Below are 14,274 nucleotides of genomic sequence, written 5' to 3'. Positions count from 1 at the left end.
AGTGGTTCTGATACTTTAAATACCAAAGTGGTGATTATTTTAAAATAAAAAACAATCCCTCCAGCTCAGCGTGCCATTCCTTCAGGGGTGTAATCATTAGTCCAAACAGTTGCAAATGTTCCGTTTCTCAACTAAAATAAGTTTCTACTTGACAAATTCAGGTAGGTCCCTCCCCATTTAGTTCCGTTGGCTTCCATTTAAGAAATGTTTTGCAACAGAATCAGTGTAATAAATCAAATCATATGTTATTTGTCACACAGTGAAATGCTTACTTACTCCCCTAACCAACAATGCAGTTTAAGAAAGAGTTAAGAAAATATTTACTAAATAAACTAAAGTAAAAAAATAAATAAAACTTAACACAATAAAATAACAAAAACAGGGCTAAATACAGGGGGTACCGGTGCCGAGTCAATGTGCAAGGGTACAGGTTAGTCGAGGTAATTTGTACATGTAGGTATGGGTAAAGCGACTATGCATAGATAATAGATGGCGCGTAGCAGCAGTGAAAACCAAATGGAGGGGTGTCAATGTAAATAGTCCGGTGGCCATTTGATTAATTGTTCAGCAGTCTTATGGCTTGAGGGTAGAAGCTGTTAAGAAGACTTTTGGTCCATGACTTGGCGCTCTGGTACCTTTTGCCGTGCGGTAGCAGAGAGAACAGTCTATGACTGGAGTCTTTGACCATTTTTTGGGCCTTCCTCTGACACCGCCTAGTATATAGGTCCTGTATGGCAGGCAGCTTGGCCCCAGTAATGTACTGGGTTCAGATGCCGAGCAATTTCCATACCAGGCAGTGATGCAACCGGTCAGGATGCTCTCGATGGTGCAGCTGTAGAACTATTTGAGGATCTGGGGACCCATAACAAATCTTTTCAGTCTCCTAAGGGGGAAAAGGTGTTGTCATGTCCTCTTCACAACTGTCTTGATGTGTTTGGACCATGGTAGTTTGCTGGTGATGTGGACACCAAGGAACTTGAAACTCTCGACCCGCTCCACTACAGCCCCGTCGATGTCAATGGGGGCCTGTTCGGCCCAAATTTTCCTGTAGTCCACGATCAGCTCCTCTGTCTTGCTCACATTGAGGGAGAGTCTTTTGTCCTGGCACCACACTTCCAGCTCTCTGACCTCCCTATAGGCTGTCTCATCGTTGTTGGTGAATTAGGCCTACCACCGTTGTCATCAGCAAACTTAATGATGGTGTTGGAGTCGTGTTTGGCCACGCAGTCGTGGGTGAACAGGGAGTACAGGAGGGGACTAAGCACGCACCCCTGAGGGGCCCCCGTGTTAAGGATCAGCGTGGCAGATATGTTGTTGCCTACCCTTACCAGCTGGGGGCGGCCCGTCAGGAAGTCCAAGATCCAGTTGCAGAGGGAGGTGTTTAGTCCCAAGGTCCTTAGCTTAGTGATGAGCTTTGAGGGCACTATGGTGTTGAACGCTGAGCTGTAGTCAACTGCATTCTCACATAGGTGTTCCTTTTGTCCAGGTGGGAAAGGGCAGTGTGGAGTGCGATTGAGATTGCGCCGTCTGTGGATCTGTTGGGGTGGTATGTGAATTGGAGTGGATCTAGGTTTTCCAGGATGATGGTGTTGATGTGAGCCATGACCAGCCTTTCAAAGCACTTCATGGCTACCGACTTGAGTGCTACGGTGCGGTAATCATTTAGGCAGGTTACCTTCGCTTCCTTGGGCACAGGGACTGTGGTGGTCTGCTTGAAACATGTAGGTATTACAGACTCGGTCAGTGAGAGGTTGAAAATGTTAGTCAAGATACTTGCCAGTTGGTCTGCGCATGCTTTGAGTACACATCCTGATAATCCGTCTGGCCCCGCGGCTTTGTGAATGTTGACCTGTTTAAAGGTCTTGCTCACATCGGCTTCAGAGAGCGTGATCACACAGTCATCCGGAACTGCTGGTGCTTTCATGCATGCTTCAGTTTTGCTTGCCTCGAAGTGAGCATAAAAGGCATTTAGCTCGTCTGGTAGGCTCACGTCACTGGGCAGCTCGTGGCTGGGTTTCCTTTTGTAATCCGTAACAATTTTCAAGCCCTGCCTCATCCGACGAGTGTCATAGCCGGTGTAGTAGGAATACACCCAGGTTCACTACTGACTTGATCTGGTTGGTTCCTAGCTGGGGTGTTTTGTAATAAACTATTTACTCAAAACAGAAAATGTTTTTCAACAAAAACAAGGTTTTTTTTACATTCTGGGGAGTATTCAATACGTCTCGCAACGGAAACCGTTTACCATTTAAAAACCAAATGGAAGCAAACAGAACTGTCACGACCTGATCTGTTTCACCAGTCTTTGTGCTTGTCTCCATCCTCCTCCAGGTGTCGTCCATTATCCCCTGTGTATTTATACACGTGATTTCTTGTCTGTCGGTTGCCAGTTCGTCTTGTTTGTTCAAGCCTACCTGCGTTTTGTCTCAGCTCCTGTTTTTCCCTCGTCTCTCTTTTTCTCGTCCTCCTGTTTAAAAAAAACTTTTGCTTGTCCTGACCCTGTCTGACCCTGCCTGCCGTCCTGTACCTTGGCCTCTGCTCTGGATTATCAACCCCTGCCTGCCTTGACCTGTCGTTCGCCTGCCCGTGGTTACAATAAACATGGTTACTTCACAGTCTGCACTTGGGTCGTACCTTGATTCCTGATAGGAATGAAACGGGGGACCTACCTTAATTTATTCCATAGAAACTTGTTTTTGTATTTTTTATTGTTGACAAGACCTAGGAAATATCAACTTTTTTTTAGTCACACTAATGCAAAAATACACAGCATAAATTCAATACACAGCATAAATTCAAAGCACACTTACAATTAACATTGCGATTCGAATGCAGTTAATTAACCTTGCAGAAAACCACAGTTACCAATTTGATAGGCCTATGCAAAGTCAACAACGCAGGCACTGCCAGCTAGCCTACTTCAGCAGTACTGTATCATTTTAAGCATTTTAGTCAATAAGATTCTTGCTACGTAAGCTTAACTTTCTGAACATTCGAGACGTGTAGTCCACTTGTCATTCCAATCTCCTTTGCATTAGCGTAGCCTCTTCTGTAGCCTGTCAACTATGTGTCTGTCTATCCCTGTTCTCTCCTCTCTGCACAGACCATACAAACGCTCCACACCGCGTGGCCGCGGCCACCCTAATCTGGTGGTCCCAGCGCGCACGACCCACGTGGAGTTCCAGGTCTCCGGTAGCCTCTGGAACTGCCGATCTGCGGCCAACAAGGCAGAGTTCATCTCAGCCTATGCCTCCCTCCAGTCCCTCCACCACAGACAACACTGCTACTCCTACTGCTCTCTCTTCGTCCGCCCACGTGTTCTCGCACACCCCGAGAGCTTCTGGTCAGCGGGGTGGTGGCACCGGGATCCTCATCTCTCCCAAGTGGTCATTCTCTCTTTCTCCCCTTACCCATCTGTCTATCGCCTCCTTTGAATTCCATGCTGTCACTGTTACCAGCCCTTTCAAGCTTAACATCCTTATCATTTATCGCCCTCCAGGTTCCCTCGGAGAGTTCATCAATGAGCTTGATTCCTTGATAAGCTCCTTTCCTGAGGACGGCTCACCTCTCACAGTGCTGGGCGACTTTAACCTCCCCACGTCTACCTTTGACTCATTCCTCTCTGCCTCCTTCTTTCCACTCCTCTCCTCTTTTGACCTCACCCTCTCACCCCCCCCCCCCTACTCACAAGGCAGGCAATACGCTCGACCTCATCTTTACTAGATGCTGTTCTTCCACTAACCTCATTGCAACTCCCCTCCAAGTCTCCGACCACTACCTTGTATCCTTTTCCCTCTCGCTCTCATCCAACACCTCCCACACTGCCCCTACTCGGATGGTATCGCGCCGTCCCAACCTTCGCTCTCTCTCCCCCGCTACTCTCTCCTCTTCCATCCTATCATCTCTTCCCTCTGCTCAAACCTTCTCCAACCTATCTCCTGATTCTGCCTCCTCAACCCTCCTCTCCTCCCTTTCTGCATCCTTTGACTCTCTATGTCCCCTATCCTCCAGGCCGGCTCGGTCCTCCCCTCCCGCTCCGTGGCTCGACGACTCATTGCGAGCTCACAGAACAGGGCTCCGGGCAGCCGAGCGGAAATGGAGGAAAACTCGCCTCCCTGCGGACCTGGCATCCTTTCACTCCCTCCTCTCTACATTTTCCTCCTCTGTCTCTGCTGCTAAAGCCATTTTCTACCACTCTAAATTCCAAGCAGCTGCCTCTAACCCTAGGAAGCTCTTTGCCACCTTCTCCTCCCTCCTGAATCCTCCCCCCCCCCCTCCCTCTCTGCAGATGACTTCGTCAACCATTTTGAAAAGAAGGTCGACGACATCAGATCCTTGCTTGCTAAGTCAAACGGCACCGCTGGTTCTGCTCACACTGCCCTACCCTGTGCTCTGACCTCTTTCTCCCCTCTCTCTCCAGATGAAATCTCGCGTCTTGTGGCGGCCGGCCGCCCAACAACCTGCCCGCTTGACCCTATCCCCTCCTCTCTTCTCCAGACCATTTCCGGAGACCTTCTCCCTTACCTCACCTCGCTCATCAACTCATCCCTGACCGCTGGCTACGTCCCTTCCGTCTTCAAGAGAGCGAGAGTTGCACCCCTTCTGAAAAAACCTACACTCGATCCCTCCGATGTCAACAACTACAGACCAGTATCCCTTCTTTCTTTTCTCTCCAAAACTCTTGAACGTGCCGTCCTTGGCCAGCTCTCCCGCTATCTCTCTCTGGATGACCTTCTTGATCCAAATCAGTCAGGTTTCAAGACTAGTCATTCAACTGAGACTGCTCTTCTCTGTATCACGGAGGCGCTCCGCACTGCTAAAGCTAACTCTCTCTCCTCTGCTCTCATCCTTCTAGACCTATCGGCTGCCTTCGATACTGTGAACCATCAGATCCTCCTCTCCACCCTCTCCGAGTTGGGCATCTCCGGCGCGGCCCACGCTTGGATTGCGTCCTACCTGACAGGTCGCTCCTACCAGGTGGCGTGGCGAGAATCTGTCTCCTCACCACGCGCTCTCACCACTGGTGTCCCCCAGGGCTCTGTTCTAGGCCCTCTCCTATTCTCGCTATACACCAAGTCACTTGGCTCTGTCATAACCTCACATGGTCTCTCCTATCATTGCTATGCAGACGACACACAATTAATCTTCTCCTTTCCCCTTCTGATGACCAGGTGGCGAATCGCATCTCTGCATGTCTGGCAGACATATCAGTGTGGATGACGGATCACCACCTCAAGCTGAACCTCGGCAAGACGGAGCTGCTCTTCCTCCCGGGGAAGGACTGCCCGTTCCATGATCTTGCCATCACGGTTGACAACTCCATTGTGTCCTCCTCCCAGAGCGCTAAGAACCTTGGCGTGATCCTGGACAACACCCTGTCGTTCTCAACTAACATCAAGGCGGTGGCCCGTTCCTGTAGGTTCATGCTCTACAACATCCGCAGAGTACGACCCTGCCTCACACAGGAAGCGGCGCAGGTCCTAATCCAGGCACTTGTCATCTCCCGTCTGGATTACTGCAACTCGCTGTTGGCTGGGCTCCCTGCCTGTGCCATTAAACCCCTACAACTCATCCAGAACGCCGCAGCCCGTCTGGTGTTCAACCTTCCCAAGTTCTCTCACGTCACCCCGCTCCTCCACTCTCTCCACTGGCTTCCAGTTGAAGCTCGCATCCGCTACAAGACCATGGTACTTGCCTACGGAGCTGAGGGGAACGGCACCTCAGTACCTCCAGGCTCTGATCAGGCCCTACACCCAAACAAGGGCACTGCGTTCATCCACCTCTGGCCTGCTCGCCTCCCTACCACTGAGGAAGTACAGTTCCCGCTCAGCCCAGTCAAAACTGTTCGCTGCTCTGGCCCCCCAATGGTGGAACAAACTCCCTCATGACGCCAGGACAGCGGAGTCAATCACCACCTTCCGGAGACACCTGAAACCCCACCTCTTTAAGGAATACCTAGGATAGGATAAGTAATCCTTCTCAACCCCCCCTTTAAGATTTAGATGCACTATTGTAAAGTGACTGTTCTACTGGATGTCATAAGGTGAATGCACCAATTTGTAAGTCGCTCTGGATAAGAGCGTCTGCTAAATGACTTAAATGTAATGTAAATGTATGCACAATTCATTACATAGGCATCGCTGTCACAGCAATGATCTGTTCACAATTCCGAGAGGCATGAGGGGAAATTATATTTTCTCCTGTCCTGGACCCTATAGGCTATTTTCCTATTCAGTCACAATCTCAATGAAACACACATTCCTGACTCCTGTCTCGCATGAAAATTCCTAACTTTATTCTGTAATCCATTGGTTGCTTTATCAAAGCACTTCTCCCACTTATGGATGTGAAAATACTGCTAATAACATTTCCCCCGCTTCTTTGTGCTGTCTGGTACATGCTGCCCATCTGAGAGCTTCGGTTGAGAATGTGTGATCAACAAATGGTATGAGAGTAGATGGATATTTTCAGGGGCGCAACTTTGGTTTAAGAAGTGAGGGGGACGTAACTTGGGGGGGTCTGTGGTACCTCCCAGTTTTGGGGGCATCTGAAGCTCATTTCCTGCATTTCTACACAATCTAAATATGACCCATGGCCCTTTCGCAGTTTCTATTTAGAACATAAAGTAAGCACAAATGCCCAAGCTAGGTAAGATATCATTATTAAATATGTGTAAGTGTTAAGACCGAACTAGATCAATGATAATTAAATAACCAATATTGTGTTGCACCTTTACCCAATAGCTTAATAAATGAACAACTCTTACAAATGAAGTATAAAGATTCTTTATTAAACCAGCCCGAGCCGACTGCACGCCCCAACACAACTTCCTTTTATCTTTTTATTTTTTTCTCAAGGAAAAGTTTGGAAAAAAAGTTTTTTTAACAAAAAAAAAAACACATACACATTAACACACAGAAACAGTACACCCTCCATATAATTCATATATTTTTTACTTGCACACAATAGCTTTTTACTTGCACACAATAGCTGGGTCCCATTGTCCTGCCCCTAAGGGTCTACGTCCCTGCAGCGCACCAACCCAACACACCAACGCAACGCAGCGCACCAACCCAACACACCAACGCAGCGCACCAACCCAACACACCAAACCAACATTCAATGTTGGTTTCAGGTGTGTAAGGCCAAGACCAGAGTGTCAAACAACAGTACAGCAGACCCCCAAGACTAGGACTGAGCAGCACAGCAGCTAGGGATTGCCTAATAGGTATCTCCCATGACATGGGCATATTTTCAATAAAGACTCCTTTTGTCGACTGTATTCCATATGGCATCCAGACCTTATGAAAGTTCCACAGTATACCCTTAGTCTTGTAATAAGTACAATGTATACCCTTAGTCTTGTAATAAGTACAATCTAGTGATACATAACGTGACATTTCTTCCATCCATTGTGGGTGTAAGGGCACAAGGCGAGACCCAAATGCAGACACAGGAGGCAGATGGTTGAGCTCCGATATTTATTACAACAAAGGGGGTAGGCAAAAGGCAGGTCGGGGACAGAGTTCATAAACCAGGTCAGAGTCCAAACAGTATCAGGAGATAGGAAGGCTCGAGGTCAGGACAGGCAGGGGTTCAGTGAACAGCTCTGAGTCCAAACAGTACAAGGGGATAGGCAGGCTCGAGGCCGGGGACAGGCGAGAGTTCATAACCCAGGTCAGAGTCCAAACAGTATCAGGCGATAGGCAGGCTCGAGGTCAGGACAGGCAGGGGTTCAGTGAACAGCTCCGAGTCCAAACAGTACAAGGGGATAGGCAGGCTCAAGGTCAGAACAGGCAGAGTGGTCAGGCAGGTGGATATGGCAACAGGACAGGCAAGGTTCAAAACCAGGAAGGCTAGGAAAAAACAGAGAATGGGAAGACTAGGAGCTAGAAGAAACACTGGTTGACTTGGCAAGACAAACTGGCACAGAGAAACAGGAAATACACTGGGGATTAATGTGGGAAACAGGAGACACCTGGAGGTTGGTGGAGACAATCACCAAGACAGGTAAAACAGATCAGGGCGTGACAGTGGGAGGATAGCCAACCTTCCAATGAATGGCAATGCATTTCTTAGCTGCTATAAATGCTAGGTTACACAGTTTCTTCTGATAAGTCTCCAGTATCAACATTTCCAAGCAAACAAAAACAGGGAGAAGGGAGAATCTGTACACATACTGAGATAGAAGAACATACTCGTTGACAGAATTCAGCCAGCCATCACAAGACCACAACATATGCAAATATGTCCCCTTTTGTGTTTTACACTTCCAACAGAATAATTACATTTCTGTGTGCATGATATTCAGTTTCACTGGCATATAGTATGGATAGGCTTAAACTGCAGTAATTTATGTCTGATTCTATGAACACGACTGGGCATTCTAACATATCTTTATCCATTCATCATCATCAACAGTGTCTCCCAGGTCTTCCTATTTATTTATTTTATTTCACCTTTATTTAGCCAGGTAAGCTAGTTGAGAATAAGTTCTCATTTTCAACTGCGACCTGGCCAAGATAAAGCGTAGCAATTCGACACATACAACAACACAGAGTTGCACGTGGAATAAACTAAACATACAGTCAATAACACAGTAGAAAAAAAGAAAAGAAAAGTCTATATACAGTGAGTGCAAATGAGGTGAGATAAGGGAGTTAAGGCAATAAATAGGCCATAGTGGCGAAGTAATTACAATATAGCAATTAAACACTGGAATGGTAGATGTGTAGAAGATGAAAGTGCAAGTAGAGATACTGGAGTGCAAAGGAGCAAGATAAATAAATAAATGCAGTATGGGGATGAGGTAGATAGATGAGCTGTTTACAGATGGGCTATGTACAGGTGCAGTGATCTGTAAGCTGCTCTGACAGCTGGTGCTTAAAGCTAGTGAGGGAGATGTGAGTCTCCAGCTTCAGTGATTTTTGCAGTTGTTCCAGTCATTGGCAGCAGAGAACTGGAAGGAAAGGTGACCAGAGGAGGAATTGGCTTTGGGGGTGACCAGTGAGATATACCCGCTGGAGCGCGTGCTACGAGTGGGTGCTGCTATGGTGACCAGTGAGCTGAGATAAGGCGGGGCTTTACCTAGCAGAAACTTGTAGATAACCTGTAGCCAGTGCGTTTGGTGACGAGTATGAAGCGAGGGCCAACCAACGAGAGAGTACAGGTTGCAGTGGTGGGTAGTGTATGGGGCTTTGGTGACAAAACTCACTATTGTTCGACATGTTTTGTGTCATCGGGAAAAGCCTTTATCAACCCTTGATACAGTTTGGAAATTAACTTTAGAGACTGCCTTAAAATAGTTTCAATCTTTTTGCTTGTCCAGTGTTTGCTGCACAGAGAATGTAAATAGTAGAAATAAAGTGTATCTGCAAAAATTCACCTCAGCTCCGTCAGACTAGTCATCCCTGGCTGCCTGACCCTGATGAGACCCCTTTCACCATCTGATCCTGCTCAGATGAGTCACGACAAATAATTCCATTGGTGTACATTTATACATTATATTACCCATGAATAGAATAAATGGTTCAACAATTTAAATGACTATTATTCCCAGATCTCAGACTGTAGCCTACCGATCAACTCAAGATGGAACTTTGAATCCATTCACTGATGGTTATAATATACAGAAAAATTCACCTGACCTCTGTAGACTGGTCTTCCCTGGCTGTCTGACCCTGCTGGGACCCCTGTCACCATCTGATCCTGCTAAGACATGATTAGCATAGTGTTGTGTACTGACTGTGCACCATGACGGTGAAGCCTTGTGAAAATGGATGGGGCAGCAGGTAGCCTAGTGGTTAGAGCATTGGGCCAGTAACCAAGGTAAAAATCTGTTGTTCTGCCCCTGAACAAGGCAGTTAACCCACTGTTCCTAGGCCGTCATTGTAAATAAGAATTTGTTCTTAACTGACTTGCCTAGTTAAATAAAACAATTAAAAGCCTGTAAAGCTGTTTATACCATGGCAGTGTGAAAAGTATGGAATTAGCTAGGGAAACTGACAGATCAATAACGTTACATTGTTATACTGACTAATAAAAACTCACATTGCACTGAAAAAAAAACAGAATATTGGAGAAGACCCAGATGCAGACAGTGTCGAAGTAACAAAGTGTATTACTAGAACAGGGGGCAGACAAAACAACAGGTCAAGGGCAGGCAGAGGTCAGTAATTCCAGATCAGAGTCCATAAGGTACAGAACGGCAGGCAGTCTTGGGGTCAGGTCAGGAAGAGGTCAATATTCCAGGGTGGTGTGACAAGGTACAGAACGACTGGCAGTCTTGGGGTCAGGGCAGGCAGAGGTCAATATTCCAGGGTGGTGTGACAAGGTACAGAACGGCAGGCAGAAATGGTCAAAACTGGGAAAAATAGAAAACAGGAACTAAAAAAAAGACAGGTGCAAGGGAAAAACGCTGGTAGGCTTGATGAACAAAACGAACTGGCAACAGACAAACAGACAACACAGGTGATAATGGGGATAATGGGGAAGCTGGGCGACATCTGGAGGGGGTGTAGACAAGCACAAAGACGGATGAAACAGATCAGGGTGTGACAGGTCTTCAATCGTTTGGCCGCTGGTTTCATCGTACTGTTCAGATCGAGTGTAATTGAGGAAAAAACAATAGCTAAGTTAGTGAACTAGCTAGCTAGTTAACATTAGCCAACTTTTGTATGAGATGTGGAGGGGGCAGGTAGGTTGACCTCAGGTCTCCCAACTGGAAGCCTGAGGTAAGGGGAGTGGATGACTATCAAATAGCGCACCTCTTACTTTGTAAAGTACTAATGCAATTAGTTTTGCAATTGAGTTTGTGTGTTTTTTGTTTGAAGTGCAATAGTGTAATAATCAGGTTCTCTTCTTTATAAGTGTGTTATTCTATTTGTGTGATATAGGATTTGTGCAATTTAGTTTTATTTGTGTGTTTTTGTTAGCAATAGGGTAATAGTGTAATAATTTGATTATCTTTTTTTATTTGTATTTATATACGACAATTTGTTTCTATTTGTCTTTGTTACTTCTTTTTTATATTTATGAGTCTTATTTTTGTATATATTTATATAGTTTTAAATGTTATGATTATTTATTTGTGTTGTTCCAAATGTCGGAATAAAAATTGCAGTTAGTGCAGAATGGTGCTTTTTTTGTTGGGGGCGGCTAAAGGGGGGTGGCGGGGTTCGCCCAGGGAGCCATACAAGCTAGAATCGCCACTGCAGGTCATTCACCTAAGTCAAGTGGGGATGAAATATTAGCTAATGTAACATGTCAGTTACACTACTAGCTCAGCACTGGGAATACACTTTTTTGTTGTTGTCAAACAGCAGTTACCTTGCCAGCTAGATCACTCAACTAAAGAGTAGCCAGTTTCTGCTCTGCTTGCATTTATAACTCGGAGAACAAAAGCACTTGCACTGAGACGCAGTGCCGTAGACCGCTACGCCACTCGGGAGGCCAAGAACAGAAGTTCTTCCACACCGATCTCGACAAGCCACTTCTGTATGGACCTCGCTTTGTGCATGGGGGCATTGTCATGCTGAACCAGGAAAGGGCCTTCCCCAAACTCTTGTCACAAAGTTGGTAGCACAGTATCGTCTAGAATGTAATTGTATGCTGTAGAGTTAAGAGGCCTAGCCCGAACCATGAAAAACAGCCCCAGACCATTATTCCTCCTCCACCAAATTTTACAGTTGCCACTATGCATTGGAGCAGGTAGCGTTCTCCTGGCATCCGCCAAACCCAGATTCATCCGTCGGACTGCCAGATGGTGAAGTGTGATTCATTACTCCAGAGAACATGTTTCCACCGCTCCAGAGTTCAATGGTGGCAATCTTTACACCATTCCAGATGATGCTTGGCATCGGTGATCTTAGGCTTGTGAGTGGCTGCTCGGCCATGGAAACCCATTTCATGAAGTTCCCGACAAACAGTAATTGTGCTACACGCTTCAGCACTCGGCGGTCCCGTTCTGTGAGGTCTTCAGTAAGGCAATTCTACTGCCAATGTTTGTCTGTGTAGATTGCATGGCAATTTTATACACCGGTCAGCAACAGGTGTGGCTGAAGTAGCCAAATCCACTAATTTGAAGGGGTGTTCACATGATTTTTTATATATTCTGTAGTTACTCTATCATTACTACCGGTAAGTATCTGTTTAACTTACTCTGAAATCTTTACATAGTGGCGCAGCCAAGCCGACAAGGTAGTGCAACACCCCTCTTATTTGGGGAGAACCCTGCATAGTGACCATATCTTGGTTTTAAAAGGGAATTTCACCCTAATCTCCCACGGAATATAGTCACTACTATATTAACTACATTACAATTTTGCAGTGATGTAAAAGTACTTAAGTAAAAATACTTGAAAGTACTACTTAATAAATAGTTTTTTTTAGGTATCTGTACTTTACTATTTGTATTTTTGACAACTTTATACTTTTACTTTAATACATTCCTAATGAAAGTGATGTACTCCATACATTTTCCCTGAAACCCAAAAGTACTCCTTACATTTTGAAAATGGTCTAATTCACACACTTATCAAGAGAACATCCCTACTGCCTCTTATCTGGCAGACTCACTAAACACATGTTTAATTTGTAAATTCTCTCTGAGGGTGAGAGCGTTCCCCTGGCTATCCGTAAAACTATAAAATGGTGCCATTTCAAGGAATTTGAAATTATTTATACTTTTATTTTTGATACTTTTGTATATTTTAGCAATTACATTTTCTTTTGATACTTAAGTATATTTAAAACCAAATACTTTTACATTTTTACTCAAGTAGGATTTTACTGGGTGACTCACTTTAACTTGAGTCATTTTCTATTAAGGTATCTTTACTTTTACTCAAGTATGAAAATTGGATACTTTTCCTACCACTGTGTTTGTCATAAACGTTATAAACATTATCCAAACCACAAGCTAGAACGAGCACCTTTTCATTTGACATATTTTCATTGGAAAGTTTTGACTTCCTGTGTATTCGTCTGCTCATAGTGAGTCACAAAGTCAGGCATTCATGCAGCCACCGCCCCACTACGTAGGAGGGACGTCCCCACAAACTTGCCTGGTGGTGTTGTTTACCAACAAGCACTAATATCAGAACTTCTCAAGGCACATATTTTTTTTATGGTCTGTTTTTCACTCACTTTTGTCATCAAGCGCGAAAATGTGTTATCTTTCATAGTTTCTACCTACCAGAGATTTACTGTGTCAGTTCATATATTTAGCAACGAATCAGCTGATAGGAACATCACTGAAAGACTCTTCCGAACAAGGACAACCATATACATACCCACAAAAACGTGGGTTTGTGTTGATTTGGCACTCGAGCATCAATACATTACCCACCCCCCAACACTGTCAACCAAGTCAAGACTAAACCAATTCACCTTGGTGGTGTGCAAACTGGTCTTATATTATTCTTAACGATTTTGCACACACCAGAAAAAAATGCAACAATATGTCTGTGAAACTAATATTCACAGTATTATGAATGAATTGTGGTTTATTTGGTAGCATTTCGTAGTGTGACTAATTTTACTAATTGCATTAGTACTGTACAAAGTTAGAGGTGCACTATTTGATAGATACCCCCGCTCCCCCTGACTCGGGCTTCCAGTGGGGAGACCTGAGGTCAACCTACCCCAGCCCCCCTCCCCATCTCATACTTCTGAATGGGAGACCATCCCAGGCAGGAGCCTGCCTAGCTCAAAAACTAGAATCAGGGCGCCCACTCCGACAAGGTTGATTGACCCACAGTCCCACATGGTGACATGATATCATTGACATGACATGCAAATGAGCGATAGAAAACAGATCACACAAATGTCACCATTGCAAAATTAATTTTGCGGTCGCCCTGTGCCCACGTCGCCTATTCCTAAATCCGCCACTGCCTACAAGAATAGTCCCAGTAAGCAAAAACTATGCTGAAAAGACGTCTAAAATATGTATTTTTCCAGACGTTGAAGTTCGATTTAGGTTCTGAATGAAAGGTGACAATATGTATTTTCCGGACATTGAAATTAGATTAATTTTCATTTCTCAATGAAAGTTGAAAATATGTCATTTATAGGCATCTATGTTTGGGCCAAATCAAGGCTGGTCCAGACTGGACCAAATCTGAAGCAAACATAGACATCTTTTTATTTATTTTTAAACCTTATACTTTTACTCAAGTATAATTTTACTGGGTAACTTTTATTTGAGCCATTTTCTATTAATCTTTACTTGTACTCGAGTATGATAGTTGGGTACTTTTTCCACCACTGGAA

This window comes from Oncorhynchus gorbuscha, linkage group LG10, assembly GCF_021184085.1.
Source record: "Oncorhynchus gorbuscha isolate QuinsamMale2020 ecotype Even-year linkage group LG10, OgorEven_v1.0, whole genome shotgun sequence".
NCBI classification, from domain to species: Eukaryota; Metazoa; Chordata; class Actinopteri; order Salmoniformes; family Salmonidae; genus Oncorhynchus; species Oncorhynchus gorbuscha.
Note: the sequence above shows the minus strand (reverse complement) of the source record.